The sequence below is a fragment of the Perognathus longimembris genome, chromosome 18, assembly GCF_023159225.1.
Source record: "Perognathus longimembris pacificus isolate PPM17 chromosome 18, ASM2315922v1, whole genome shotgun sequence".
Taxonomy (NCBI): domain Eukaryota; kingdom Metazoa; phylum Chordata; class Mammalia; order Rodentia; family Heteromyidae; genus Perognathus; species Perognathus longimembris.
The window spans coordinates 15,147,019-15,161,384 of record NC_063178.1 but is presented as its reverse complement, the minus strand read 5'-3'; the positions used below and the strand labels follow the sequence as shown (position 1 = coordinate 15,161,384).

Below are 14,366 nucleotides of genomic sequence, written 5' to 3'. Positions count from 1 at the left end.
AGGAACGCTGACCGTGCTTAGATGCAGCTTGTTTGTGGAGAATGCTGGACCCAGGTGCACAGAGCTCACCTTGAGGCAACTCCAGAAGACATGCAGAGCTAAGCCGAGCCTCCTGGCTGGTGTGGCCCCGGGCATGGGTGTGGGGTGCTTGTGAATGTGTGTGGAGTAGCATGCTTCTCCTGTTTGCTCCTTTGGACACTTCGTGAAGTGGCTTTGGTGAGGCTAATGCCTCAAAAAAGTCCTCGAGAGCCGGCTTCCAGTCATTGCTGAGCATTTAGTGGGCTTTCAGTTTTGGCAGGCCCAGGCCATGGTTGTGGGGTGTTTGTGAAAGTGTGTGGAGGAGCTTGGCCTGCCTCTTGTGTTTGCTCATTTGTGTCCTTGAAGTGGGCTTTGGTGAGGCTAGGCCTCAAACCAGTCTTCCAGAGCTGGCTCCCAGTCAGTGCAGAGCTTGTAGCCGGTGCTTTCAGTCTTGTCAGGTCCATGGCATGGGTGTGGGTTTTTATTGCCTGCCTGCCTGCCTCTCTGTGTTGGTTTGTGTCCTTCCTGAAGTGGCTTTGGTGAGGCCAGTTCCCAACCCAGGCTTCTGGAGCTGGCTTTTAGTTGGTACTTTCAGTCTAGGCAGGCCCAGGGCATGGATACGGTGAGGGATAGTGTGGAGAAATACGGTCTGCTTCTCCTAAAGTGGCTTGGGCGAAGCAAGTCCGAAAACCAGGCCTCCGGAGCCAGCTCCCAGTCATTGTCAAGCTTTTAGCTGGCACTTTCAGTCTATGCAGGCCCAGAACATGGGTGTGGGGTGTTTGTGATTGTGTGTGAAGAAGTGCAGTCTTCCTCTCTTGTTTGTTCATTTGTGCCCTTCCTGTAGTGGCTTCAGGGTGCCTAAGCCCTGAAGTAAGGAGGTCAGGTTTCTCCGGTGCCATCTTGGCCACATGTTGAATTGTAGGGTCTGGCATCTCGTCTTCATGGTGGAGGGAGGGATGGAATTCTGACCCCCAGATGATGGTTGTGCCTGAATTCCTGGAGACATGTGTGAGCACTTCCCTTGTAGGTTACTGAACCTGTCAGTCCAGTGCTTGTGAATAGCAGCTTCCTATTCGTACCCTGTCCCCTGACTTTACCTTATTTAGGCCCAGACAAGCACTGGTGCCATTACACCATGCCACACATCTCCGTGTTTGCATCCTGTGTCCTGTCTCTTTGCTTATCTCTGGTCAACATGGTGTCCCAAATCAGCTCTTGGAGCTGAATTGGTTTGTTAGTATAGTTTTTGTTTTTTCTTTCCTCTCTGGCCTGTTTCCTAACAGTGATAAATATATTTGGGGGCAGCAGCAGGCCATTGTAACAATTGGCTGCCTATAGACTACTAGCATTCTAATAAAGACTCCAAGATTGGATCCAGCTCCCAGTCACTGCAGAGACTTTAGATGGTGCTTTCAGTCTAGGCAGACACAGGCATGGGTGTGGGGGTATTTGTGAAAGTGTGTGGTGAAGTTCAGCCTGCCTCTCTTGTTTATTGCACATTTTACTTGGCATACCAAGGTATTTTGTCTAGTTTTTGGAGCATTCCTTGCCAGCCAGGCAAGTACCTTTATTCTGAGTCATGTCCCGTGGTGGTCTCAGTGGGCCATCACTGCCCCCAGGCCTGGCGTGAGATCTGTCTCATTAGGAGCTGGATGGAGGTAGCAGAAGGCAGGAGCAGAAAGTGTGGTCTAAATGGCCTTTTCCTGTTTTTCCTTCCATCAGCCATGGCTCTGATCCCACTCAACAGAGGCGAGGCCTAAGTGTTGAGCGTTGCAATGGTAGGTGTTGGATCCAGGTGTCCAGTCCAATGTAGGATGGGCTTAGTGGACCCCAAGAAATCTTGGTTAGGAGAACATAGACCCAATCTAGGTCTTGCATAGGGCACAGGGTCTTGCATAGGTCTAGGTCTTGCATAGGGTGGAGGGGATGTGTGGAAAATGTTTTTTCCAGATGCCTGTAATCCTATCTACTCAGGAGGCCAAAATCTGTTGATTGCAGTTTGAATCCAGCCCTGGTAGGAAAGTCCATGAGGCTCTTTATCATCAATCAACAACAACAAAAAACCTGTAGTAGAAGCAGAGCTGTGTCTCAAGTGGTGGAGTGCTCTTGCCTGAGTTCAAGCCCCAGGACCAGCATAAAAAGAATTTTTGGGGTGGAAATGTGGGTTAGGGGTAAGGTGCTCCCCTAGCATTCATGAAACCCTGTGTTTGATTCCTCAGCACCACATACACAGAAAAAGCAGGAAGTGGTGCTGTGGCTCAAGTGGTAGAGTACTACCCTTGAGCAAAAGTAGCTCAGGGACAGTGCCTAGACACTGACTTCAAGCTCCAGGATTGGCAAGAAAAAGATTTTCATTTTTATCATATAGGTCTTACACACATTTATTTTTAAACTTTTATTTATTTAAAATTTTTTTCTTTGCCGAATGTCGGGTGTGAACTCTGTGCCTGGGTTCTGTCCTTGAGGTCTTCAGCTGAAGACTAGTGTTCTACCACCTGAGCCACAGTGCCACTTCTGGTTTTTTGGTGGGTCATTGGAGATAACAGTCTTATTAACTTTCCTGCTTGAGCTGGCTTTGAACCTGGATCCTCTGGTCTCAGCCTCCTGAGTAGCTAGGATGACAGGAGTGAGCCACATTTTATTAGGTATACAAAAGTATTTCACTTTCTTTTTTGTGAGTTCCAGTGGTATTGTGTTCCAGGGCCCTCCACAAGCTAGGCAAGTACCTCAGCTCTTAGCCCTGGTTGTTTTTATGCCGCCTTTGGTTTCCATGATTTCCAGCCTTTGTAGGCATTTTGAAGAGAAAATGCACAGAGTGCACAGAGTGTCAGAATAAAATGTGTAAAGCCTGGAAGCTTGGAATCATGAATAGAGGTTCTGGCTCTGTAGCTCAAGGTAGGACATAGTGGATGGCTCCCATTAGAACCTGCTCTGGTGAACTCATGCCTTTCCCAGGCCCCTGGCCTCTGTTGAAGTCTGTGTCAAGTTTTCATTTACACTTTCATGTCCATCCTGGGGCCTGGGTCTTGGGTCGGATTGGGTGGCAGGGAGGGTGGTGGGGTTGTGTTAGGGGTCAGGGCACTGCTGGCATGTTGCTGATGCACATGCCTCCTCCCCGCACGTGCCACCCATGACGTCACCAGCCCCTTCCGTCACACACGCGGGAACACTGAACTCGTGTGGGCGGCAGCGAGCACTGGCTCGGGGTGGAGCGCGGCCTCGCATGCACGAGCTCCGGGTCCCGTTCATGCAAGCGCACTGTAGGCCTGAGAAGAGCTGGGGCTCAGCAGCGGGGCGGGGACAGTGAAGGCCTGGTTTGAGCGCCGCGCCCGGCCCGAGGGCGAGGCCCCTCGTGGTGAGTGCCAGGCCCTGAGCATGCGGCCCTGAGGGCAATGGCGATGGTGACGGCGTGGACAAGTGCATTTGCACTGGTCAAGGGTCCAAAGTCCTACCCCCAAATGGAGATCCCTGCACTGACAGTGTCTCAGCCTTGCCCCACAGTGGCCGCACAGCCCCGCCCCACTCGTCTTCCTGGCCCCGCCCCTGGTGGCGTCTCGGCCCCTCCCCATGCAATCTCCACGGCCCCGCCCCTCATGGCGTCACAGCCCCGCCCTACTCCGTGGCTGGGTGTGTGTGGGGGGGCCCTGCAGAGCATGGGAAGAGGCCCTGCCTCACGTGGAGGGATGGGAACCTCCGCCTCCACCCTGGGAGGGCGGGACTTCCGGGGAAAGGGAGCCGAGGCGCGGGAAAGCCACGGCCAGGAGAGCCTCGTGCAGCTGAGCTGCCACAGGAGCCACCTGCATGCCCGCGGGCGGAAGGAGAGCGAGTCCCCGGGCCTGAGGACAGAGGACAGGAGGTGAGCCGGGGCCTGCGGACAGAGCAGGCCCCAGCCCCGGGCCTGTGGAGAATGGAGGCCGTGCGGCCGAGCCACATGTGGGCGGGAGAAGAGCCAAGGTGTGTGGAGCCGAAGCCCGCCGAGAGCAGCCTGGGAGCACTGCGCCTGCCGATCTTGAGGCGACTCCAGGAGACGATCTGAGCGAAGCCCAGGAAGCGGAACCTCCTGTCAGGTGTGGCGCGGGTGTGGGCTAAGTGTGACAGTGTGTGGTGAAGCGCGCCCCGCCTCCCTGCTTGCTCACTTGTGCCCTTCCTGTGGTGTCTTTAGGGTGCCCAAGCCCTGCAGGAAGGAGGTCAGGTCTGGCCGGCGCCATCTTGGTCACAGACATGTTTAATTTTAGGGTCTGGCATCTAGTCTTCATGGTGGAGGGAGGGAAGTCTGACCCCCAGGTGATGGTTGTGCCTGAGTTCCTGGAGGCAGGTGTGAGCACTTCCCTTATCGGTGACTGAACCTGCCAGTCCAGGGTTTAGGAATAGCAGCTTCCTATTACCCTGCCCCCTGACTTTACCTTATTTAGGAAGGTAGAGTTGCAGGGCTTATTTGGGCATCACAGTACGAGAGGAGAGGGGTAAAATGGAGGAGGTCAAGGAGCCAAGCTTATGGGGGCATCCCAGCATGAGAGAGGCAGGGAAAGAGCCAGGAAGGTAGAGGTGCTTATGGGGCATCACAGCAAAAAAGGGAAGGGGCAAGGAGGAGGAGGAAGTTAGAAGTCAAGGGGTGTGGCCTGAGCACTGAACTGGTTTAGGTCACTTCTAGGGGGGAACAAACAGGCCTGCCAGAAGCTCCTTTCACTGGGAGCAAAGCTGGTCAGGCTTACTGTGGTCGGTGGTTGTGCTGGGCTTCTGTACACCCATCCCATTTGGCACCAGCAGCTTTTCTGTGTGGGGAAGCCTGGAGGAATGCTGACCGTGTGTAGATGCTGCTTGTGTGTGGAGAAGGCCAGACCCAGGTGCACTGGGCTGATTTTGAGGCAACTCTGGAAGACAAGCAGAGCTAGCTAAGCTTCCTGCCAGGTGTGGCCCTGGGCATGATGGTGGGGTGTTTGTGAAAGTATGTGGAGAAGCGTGGCCTGTCTCTCCTGTTTGCGGCTCTGGTGAGGCTAATCCTCAAACTAGGCCTCTGGATCCAGCTTCCAATTAGTGCCCAGCCTTTAGCTGGGGCTTTTAGTCTTGGCAGGCCCAGGCCATGGTTGTTGGGTGTCTGTGAAAGTGTGTGGAGAAGCGTGGCCTGCCTCTCATGTTTGCTCGTTTGGGCCCTTCCTGAAGTGGCCTCGGTGAGCCTAAGGCCTCAAACCAGGCCTCCAGAGCCGGCTTCCAGTCAGTGCCGAGCATTTAGCTGGCTGTCAGTCTTGGCAGGCCCAGACATGGTTGTGGGGTGTGTGAAGGAGCGCGGCCTGCCTCCCTGTTGGCTTCAGTGAGTCTAGGCCTCAAACCAGTCTTCTGGAGCTGGCTCCCAGTCAGTGCAGAGCTTTTAGCCAGTGCTATCAGTCTTGGCAGTCCCATGGCATGGGTGTTGGTTTTTATTGCATGCCTGACCCTCTGTGTTTGTTTGTGTCCTTCCTGAAGTGGCTTTGGTGAGGTCAGTCCCCACACCAGGCTTCTGTAGGTGGCTTTTAGCTGGCAATTTCAGTCTATGCAGGCCTAGGGCATGGATACAGGTGAGGGACAGTGTGGAGAAATACGGTCTGCTTCTCCTGAAGTGGCTTGGGTGAGGCCAGTCCCCAAACCAGGCCTCTGGAGCCGGCTCCCGGCCATTGTCAAGCTTTTAGCTGGCACTTTCTGTCTATGCAGGCCCAGAACATGGGTGTGGGGTGTTTGTGGTTGTGTATGGAGAAGTGCGGCCTTCCTCTCTCGTTTGTTCATTTGTGTCCTTCTTGTAGTGGCTTCAGGGTGCCTAAGCCCTGAAGTAAGGAGGTCAGGTCTGGCTGGCGCCATCTTGGCCACACACATGTTGAATTGTAGGGTTTGGCATCTCTTCTTCATGGTGGAGGGAGGGAATTCTGACCCCCTGTTGATGGTTGTGTTTGAATTCCTGGAGACAGGTGTGAGCACTTCCCTTATAGGTGACTGAACCTGTCAGTCCAGGGCTTGGGAATAGGAGCTTCCTATTACCCTGTCCCCTGACTTTACCTTATTTAGGCCCAGACAAGCACTGGTGCCATTACACCATGCCACACATCTCCTTGTTTGCATCCTGTGTCCTGTCTCTTTGCTTATCTCTGGTCAACATGGTGTCCCAAATCAGCTCTTGGAGCTGAATTGGTTTGTTAGTATAGTTTTTGTTTTTTCTTTCCTCTGGCCTGTTTCCTAACAGTGATAAGTATATTTGGGGGCAGCTGGCTCTTGTAACCATTGGCTGCCTATAGACTGCTAGCATTCTAATAAAGACTCCAAGATTGGATCCTTCAAAATGTGGTTTTTCTGGTAATTTACATTATAACAGGCCCAAACCAGGTTTCTGGATCCAGCTCCCATTCACTGCAGAGACTTTAGATGGTGATTCCAGTCTAGGCAGGCTCAGGGCATGGGTGTGGGGGTATTTGTGGAAGTGTGTGGTGAAGTTCAGCCTGCCTCTCTTGTTTATTGCACATTTTACTTGGCATACCAAGGTATTTTGTCTAGTTTTTGGAGCATGCTTTGCCAGCCAGGCAAGCACCTTTTATACTGAGTCGTGTCCTGTGGTGGTCTCAGTGGGCCATCACTGCCCCCAGGCCTGGCGTGAGATCTGTCTCATTAGGAGCTGGATGGAGGTAGCAGGAGGCAGGAGCAGAAAGTGTGGTCTAAACGGCTTTTTCTTGTTTTTCCTTCTATCAGCCATGGCTCTGATCTCACTCAACAGAGGACAGGCCTAAGTGCTGAGGATTGGAATGGTAGGTGTTGGATCTAGGTGTCCAGACCAATGTAGGATGGCCTCAGTGGACCCCAAGAAATCTTGGTTTGGAGAACATAGACCACTACCCAGGTCTTGCATACGGCACGGAGTTTAGGGTGGAGGGAATGTGTGGAAAATGTTTTTTCCAGATGCCGGTAATCCTATCTACTCAGGAGGCCAAAATCTGTTGATTGCAGTTTGAATCCAGCCTGGTAGGAAAGTTCATGAGGCTCTTTATCACCAGTCAGCAACAACAACATACCTGTAGTAGAAGCAGAGCTGTGGCTCAAGTGGTAGAGTGCCCATACAAGCCCTAGGACCATCCCCAAAAGATTTTATGGGGCTGGGAATGTGGCTTAGTGGTAGGGTGTTCCCCTAGCAGTCATGTGTCCCGACCCGCAGGACATCAACAGGGGAGACCACCTACGAGAGAGAATGAAGGGAGAGGGAGACGCAAAGAAGACAGCAAGACAAATGGGAGTCTGTTCAAGCTGCCAATTTATTTTGATTTTTCACACTCTTATATACTCTTAAAGCAGGAGGGGGCAATCTTGGAGCAGGAGGGGGCAGTTCTTCAGCACCTGTAGGAAGTTGGCTTGGGGTAACAGGACGTTGGCAGGGTGAAAAGGTTACTGGTCATGCTATAGGGGAGAGTTGCTAAGTGACCTGACCACAAAATGTTCCTATACACTGGGTCCTACCTGGGTTGCTAAGAGACTTGACTGTAGGATGTTCTGGTAGGTTTATTCTCAAGAATTATCTATTATTATTGCTCTATGAACTGGGCCATCTAGTGCAACCAAGGTGGTGCTGAATCAATGGTTGGTTTCTTAGCATGTTTTCTATGGTGGCTTCTAGCCAGAGGCTCAAGTCAGGGTCTCGGTCCCTGACAGTCATGAAACCCTGTGTTTTATTCTTCAGTACCACATACACAGAAAAAGTAGCTCTAGTGGCTCTAGTGGTAAGAGTATTAGCCTTCAGCAAAAGAAGCTCAGGAACAGTGCCCAGACCTTGAGTTCAAGCTCCATGACTGGCAAAAACAGCTACAACAACAACAAAAAAAAGATTTTCATTTTATCATCATATTTATAGTTCTTACACACATTTATTTTTTGTTTATTTAAAATATTTTTTTTTTTGCTGGCTGTGGGGCTTGAACTCTGGGCCTGGTGCTGTCCTTGAGCTCCTCAGCAGAACGCTAGTGCTCTACCAATTGAGCCACAGCGCCACTTCTGGTTTTCTAGTGGGTCATTGGAGATAAGTGTTATGAACTTTCTTGCCTGAGCTGGCTTTGAACCTGGATCCTCTTGTCTCAGCCTCCTGAGTAGCTAGGATGTCAGGAGTGAGCCACATTTTATTAGGCATACAAAAGCATTTCACTTTTTTGTGAGTTCCAGTGGTATTGTGTTTAAGGGCCTTCCACAAGCTAGGCAAGTACCTCCTCTTTTAGCCCTGGTTGTTTTTATGCCACCTTTGGTTTTCATGATTTCCAGCCTTTTTAGGCATTTTGAAGAGAAAATGCACAGAGTGTCTGGATAAAATGTGTAGAGCCTGGAAGCTTGGAATCCAGAATAGAGGTTCTGGCTCTATAGCTTAAGGTAGAACAGTGTGGATGGCCCCGATTATAACCTGCTCTGGAGAACTCATGCCTTGCCCATGCCCCTGGCCTCTGTTCCTTTCATGTCCATCCTGGAGCCTGGGTTAGGGATTGGGGTTGGATTGGGTCATGGCGGTTGGATTGGGTCGGGGTGAGGTTTGCGGGGTTGGGGTCCGTGGTCAAGGCGCTGCTGATGCACACGCCTTCCTGCAGGTGCCACCCATGATGTCACCAGCCCGTGCTCATGCCTGAGTTCAAGCCCCTGACCAGCACAGAAAGATTTTCGGGGGTGGGAATGTGGGTTAATGGTAGGATGTCCCCTTAGCATTCATGAAACCCTGCGTTTGATTCCTCAGTACCATATACACAGAAAAAGCAGGAAGTGGTGCTGTGGCTCAAGTGGTAGAGTACTACCCTTGAGCAAAAGTAGCTCAGGGACAGTGCCTAGACCCTGACTTCAAGCTCCAGGATTGGCAAAAAAAGTTTTCATTTTTTTATCATATATGTCTTACACACATTTATTTATTTATTTTATCTTATATAACTCCATATTTGTTTATTTTGAAAATATTTTCTGAAATATCCTTATAATTTGAGGTGAGCTAATTGATGGTACACCAAAGGTACCTGTTTGCCTGGAAGTTACTAAATGCTGATGAAAGAATAGTTACAAACATATCATTGCTGCACACCAACCTAATGGCACTCTGCAATTTTTAAAACTTCATGGCTGGTCAATTTTGATTGGACACTAGAGTTGCATGTGTATGGAAAACATTTTCTCCACTGACTGAAGGTTACTTGCATACAAGTATACTTCCAATATAGAATTCAATTCTTAAAGTGAGAGTGGCTCAAATTGGAACAAATAAGCTGACTCCCTTGAAATAAACTAAATACAAAGCAACAAGTAGTAAGAATACTAAAGATTTATTCCACCAGTCTTCCTCTTATTTTGTGTTTTTTTTGTAATTTGAGGCATGTTATAGCCCAGGCTGGCCTTGAACTTATGATCCTCCTGCCTCATCCTCCCTAGTGCTGGATTTACAGTCACTACCATTCCTTGCTTCTATCTTAAACATACACGTGTGCTCTACGAGTAAACTGAGTTAAAACATTTCTGAGAGCAGAGGAGCTGCTATCAGTAGAGCTATTGTGACTCTATAAGAGCCCAGGTCAGCAAGGTACAAGGTAAGCAGGTGTACTGGGCAGTGCTAGTCATGCAACATGCCAAGTAGACCACACTGTCCAGGTCTTCTTGAGCTCAGGCCATTATTACTTCACAGGGTTGTGTTTTGTTCTTCCCTGTTTCCTTGTTCCACTGTTTTATAATCAGGAGAAAATGAGAAGTCATTTAACTTCTTGGTTAAATAAAACTAAATTGTCACCTACAATTATGTTTAAGAGTAAGTCAGCTGAAGAAACAACAGGGGCTGGGGCTAAGGAAAGCTTCTACACTTATGTACAGGACTAGTGGGTGAGTTGTTGGCTTGGCTGTGGGCAGTGCTAACCTAGTGTGCCTTCTCTAGGAAGGCCTTGCAACACCGGAGGGACTGCTGATAGACCAGCTCGAAGTCGGAGTCATTTCCATAATAGGGATCTTCAATCATGAGTTGTTTTTGTGGATCATAGTTCCCAAGTAGTTCAATTTTAGCTTTGCAGTTTTTAACTTGATTACTTATTCTTTTCAAATCTCTCAGATTGCTTTCATCCATAGACAGCATGTATTCGAATGTAGCAAAGTCATCTTTGGTGATCTGTTTTGCCTTATGGGCTGTGCTAATGTCATGATTTCTTAGGCAGCTCATAGCTCTTGGATCTGGGGCACGACCCACGTTCTAGTCGGAAACAACACTGCTGTCAATGGCCCAATTATCTGAAACATTTTGGTCAGCTACATGTTTTCTGAAAACTGCTTCTGTGATGGGTGACCAGCAAATGTTACCTAGATACACAAATAGTACGGATTTGGGACTCTGTACCGCTATCTGCCTGGGTGTTCGCTGGCACCTGCACATTTATTTTTAAACTTTTATTTATTTAAAATTTTTTTCTTTGCTGAATGTGGGTTGTGAACTCTGTGCCTGGGTTCTGTCCTCAAGGTCTTCAGCTGAAGACTAGTCTGAGCCACAGCACCACTTCTGTTTCCTGTGGGTCATTGGAGATAACAGTCTTACTAACTTTCGTGCCTGAGCTGGCTTTGAACCTGGATCCTCTGGTCTCAGCCTCCTGAGTAGCTACGATGACAGGAGTGAGCCACATTTTATTAGGCATGCAAAAGTATTTCACTTTCTTTTTTGTGAGTTCCAGTGGTATTGTGTTCCAGGGCCTTCCACAAGCTAGGCAAGTACCTCAGCTCTTAGCCCTGGTTGTTTTTATGCTGCCTTTGGTTTCCATGATTTCCAGCCTTTGTAGGCATTTTGAAGAGAAAATGCACTGAGTGCACAGAGTGTCACAATAAAATGTGTAAAGCCTGGAAGCTTGCAATTCTGAATAGCGGTTCTGGCTCTGTAGCTCAAGGTAGTACATAGTGGATGGCTCCCATTAGAACCTGCTCTGGTGAACTCATGCCTTTCCCAGGCCCCTGGCCTCTGTTCAAGTCTGCATCAAGTTTTCATTTATACTTTCATATCCATCCTGGGTCCTGGAGAAGGAGGTGAAGGCATGTGTGAGTAAGGGCAGCTTATCTTTTACTGCTTGGTAGGTTGGTGCTGATCAGAACAACTTTAGTGACCCTAGGCCTCTGCCCAAGCCTCTGAGTCTTTGCTATGCATTCAGTTCTGCTTTTGGTCATGTCCTGCTCTGTGATTGTGGGTTAGGGGATGAGGGGCTGTGTGGAAAATATTTTTATTACATAGGTCTTACACACATTTTGTTCAGCATACCAAGGAATTAAAATTTTTTTGAATTTGAAATTTATTGTGTTTCAGGGCTTCCCACGACCTAGTCAAGCAACTCAACACTGAACCTCACCCCTTTAATATAACCCAGTCATTTCCTTAAGACTGGTTTTATTCAAGTTTTCTAGTAAGGAGCTTCTGTCTGACTTTGTTTTGTTCTTCCCCTGTCACCTGTATAGGATCCCGCTTCCCTGGGGAGTAGTTCCAGCATGGCCATCCTTTGGTGCCTGTTGATTTCTTCTGACTGTAAGTACTTTGATGGTAAAATGTGTCTAGTATCTGAAGAAAACATGGAGAACATACACTTGGAATTTTGAGTGTAGTATCTGGAAGTATGGCCCAATGTAGAAAAGTGGCTTGAATGACACTCCCTCCCCTGAAGAAGTGACACCCATTCAAAAACATTCTGAATTTGGTATCACTGTAGGTCAACGTTCTAAGACCCTCTAATCATTGAATCACAATCATATGAGGAGGCATCAGGGAGAAGGTAACAAGGACCTGGTATGAAAAGATGGCCACTGCGTTTAATTTAGGAGCTCAGCAATCAGTGTCACTGGGACTGAAGCATCCAGACCCTGGCTGTCCGTGCTGCAAGGTAGTACTGGGCGATGGAGGGATTTGAAAACTATGCCAAAGTAGTGCCATGGTGTCACCAGGCAAATGGCCTCTCAAACCCTGGGAGCTATTCCTTATGCTCATTTGTGCGCAGTTTCAGACATGAATTCCACCTAAGTAGCCACACAGATACTTGGGGCCTCTATTGCTGCTATGAGGCAGGATGCAGAATGAGACTTGGCAAAACATACATTTTAGCCATAAAGGATGCCATGAGGACTGGCTATTTACTCCTGGTACTTGAACTTGGCCTGGGAGCTGTCCCTGAGCTTCTTTTTGCTTCATGGTAGCACTCTACCACTTTAACCACAGCACCATTTCTGGGCTTTTCTGTTTATGTGGTACTGAGGAGTCGAACTCAAGGCTTCATGCGTGCTAGGCAAGCACTCTACCACTAAGCCACATTCTCAGCCTGAGTCTGGGGTTTTGAGATGACACTTTAGGCACATCTGAGGATCAGACGCTGTCGCCTTTGAAGCAACAGAAGCAGGGACCTCCCTTGAGCAACACGAGGGTTGTCTGATGGTAGAATGGGGTGTCCCAGGCATGCACTGAGCACTGTAGACTCAGGCTGGAAAGGCCACCATGATGCTTGGGCTGGATAAGACTGAACCCTGGAGATTAGTAGGTGTTATCAGGGGTGACAGAAAATCCACAAGTCTTGAACAGAAAGTCTTGATAAATTGAAATCTTTTAAAGGAAATCAGTATCAACCTCCTAAGAATCCAAATCTAAGCTGCAAAAATTAATTCCTAAGAGTGTCAATAAATCAAGAATAGAGCCAGGCACCAGTGGCTCACACCAGTAATCCTTGCTACTCAGGAGGCTGAGATCTGAGGATCATGGCTCAAAGCCAGCCCAGGCAGGAACGTGCTTGAGACCCTTATCTCCAGTTAAATGCCAGAAAACCAGAAGTGGCACTGGCTCAAGGACAGCCCGCTATGGACAACAGCAAAAGAACAGACCACTGAATAACCTGAGAGACACATGGTCCAAACATGTGAACAGGGAAGGAGATGCAACTAACTGTTGAATCTCCATAAATTGTATGTCCTTGATTTTTCAACAGTGGCACACGTTGACTGTTTATTCTTTTTCTGATTCATATGTTCAAATCCCTTGTGTTGATGATGGTGATTCTTAGGGACATTTTTAGTGGTTCATTATTTCTAGGATTGGCTTTATTTTAGTAAGTGTTGGAATGTTACCATGCAGAATACAGTTGATGTTGGATTCTTCTAGACCAGCCGCTTTTATGAATTAGTATGCTGAAGAAAACAGTGGCTCTCTCCTCTCCCCTTTCCCTCTCTTCTCTCCTCCCCTTCTCTTTTTTCTTTCTCCAGACGTTGTATTGCTGCAATAGACCAGGCCGGTCTTGAACTTGTAGTCTTCGGCCTCAGCTTCCCAACTGTTGGGGTTAACTGCATTTTCCACCCTATCAGGCTCAAAAACAGATATCTTATGCTGTGACCCATTCGTTCTACCTTTAGGTATTTCTCTAATAGTTGGACTCTGCCCTATGCTCATTGACTCCCTCAGTGCTTCAGTGAGAAGGCACCCAAGAGAATATCAGTAGGAACCTATGGAAATTGTCCATACATAGTCAGAGTTGGGCTCTGTGGTGCTGTCCCAAGTGCTAGGGCGCCCTCTGCTGTTTACTTGGGAAATGACAGGTGTGACATGTATGTGTGTGGAACAGTGTTTTTTTCCTTAGTTGTGTGTGTGTGTGTGTTTGTGTGTTTGTGTGTGCGCACTGTTAATAGGGATTGAATTTAGGACTTGGGTGCTGTTCTTTAGCTTTTCTACTGAAGATTGTGCTGCACTGCTTGAGTTTCAGCCCATATTCTGGCTTCATTTTGTCTGTGTGTGTGTGTGTGTTCTTTTGTCTCTGTGTTTTCCAGCATGAATTTCATCTTTAAAGATCTCTTTACCCTGTTTCTAGAGTATTATTTGGGCAAGCAGGGATGAGGTCAGAGTGAGGGAAGGAAGACGGCAGGGAGGGAGAGGGAGAGTACAGGTTATTAATTCGTTTTTGTAGTTTATGAGGGAGCATGAAGCTACAAATAAACTAATGTTGGATGGAAGCTTTTTGTGAAGATAGCACTTGTTGCCTATGAATTCCTGGGCATTGTTTTCCATGACTGTTTCCCTGCCTCCCCGCTTTAAATTTTTGAAGGAAATACTGGTTGATGAAGTCAGGAGAAGTTTGAATGTTTTAATTTAAATTCATCCTTCACCAAGTAGATTGCTGTAAAGGTCTAACAGAGACCCATGTGATAACAAAGGTATTTCCCCCTTCTACCTGGAAAACGGAATAATAAGTAAACATCAATAAAAACCCAGCCTGTTTATTCTTGTTTTGTTTTGCTCTCTGGTCTTGTCTGTCCTTCTCTCTGTTCTCCCTCCCCTGGCCCCCTTATCTGCCAAGTCTGATTGTGACAGTAATCTGGGATGAATGGAAGTGGCC

General features: G+C 48.4%; 1 pseudogene; it reads right to left on the bottom strand.

Annotated features, from left to right (window-relative positions):
- Positions 1 to 9,892: 9,892 nt before the first annotated feature.
- On the bottom strand, positions 9,893 to 10,399 carry LOC125366873 (annotated as a pseudogene).
- Between the last annotated feature and the right edge of the window lie 3,967 nt (positions 10,400 to 14,366).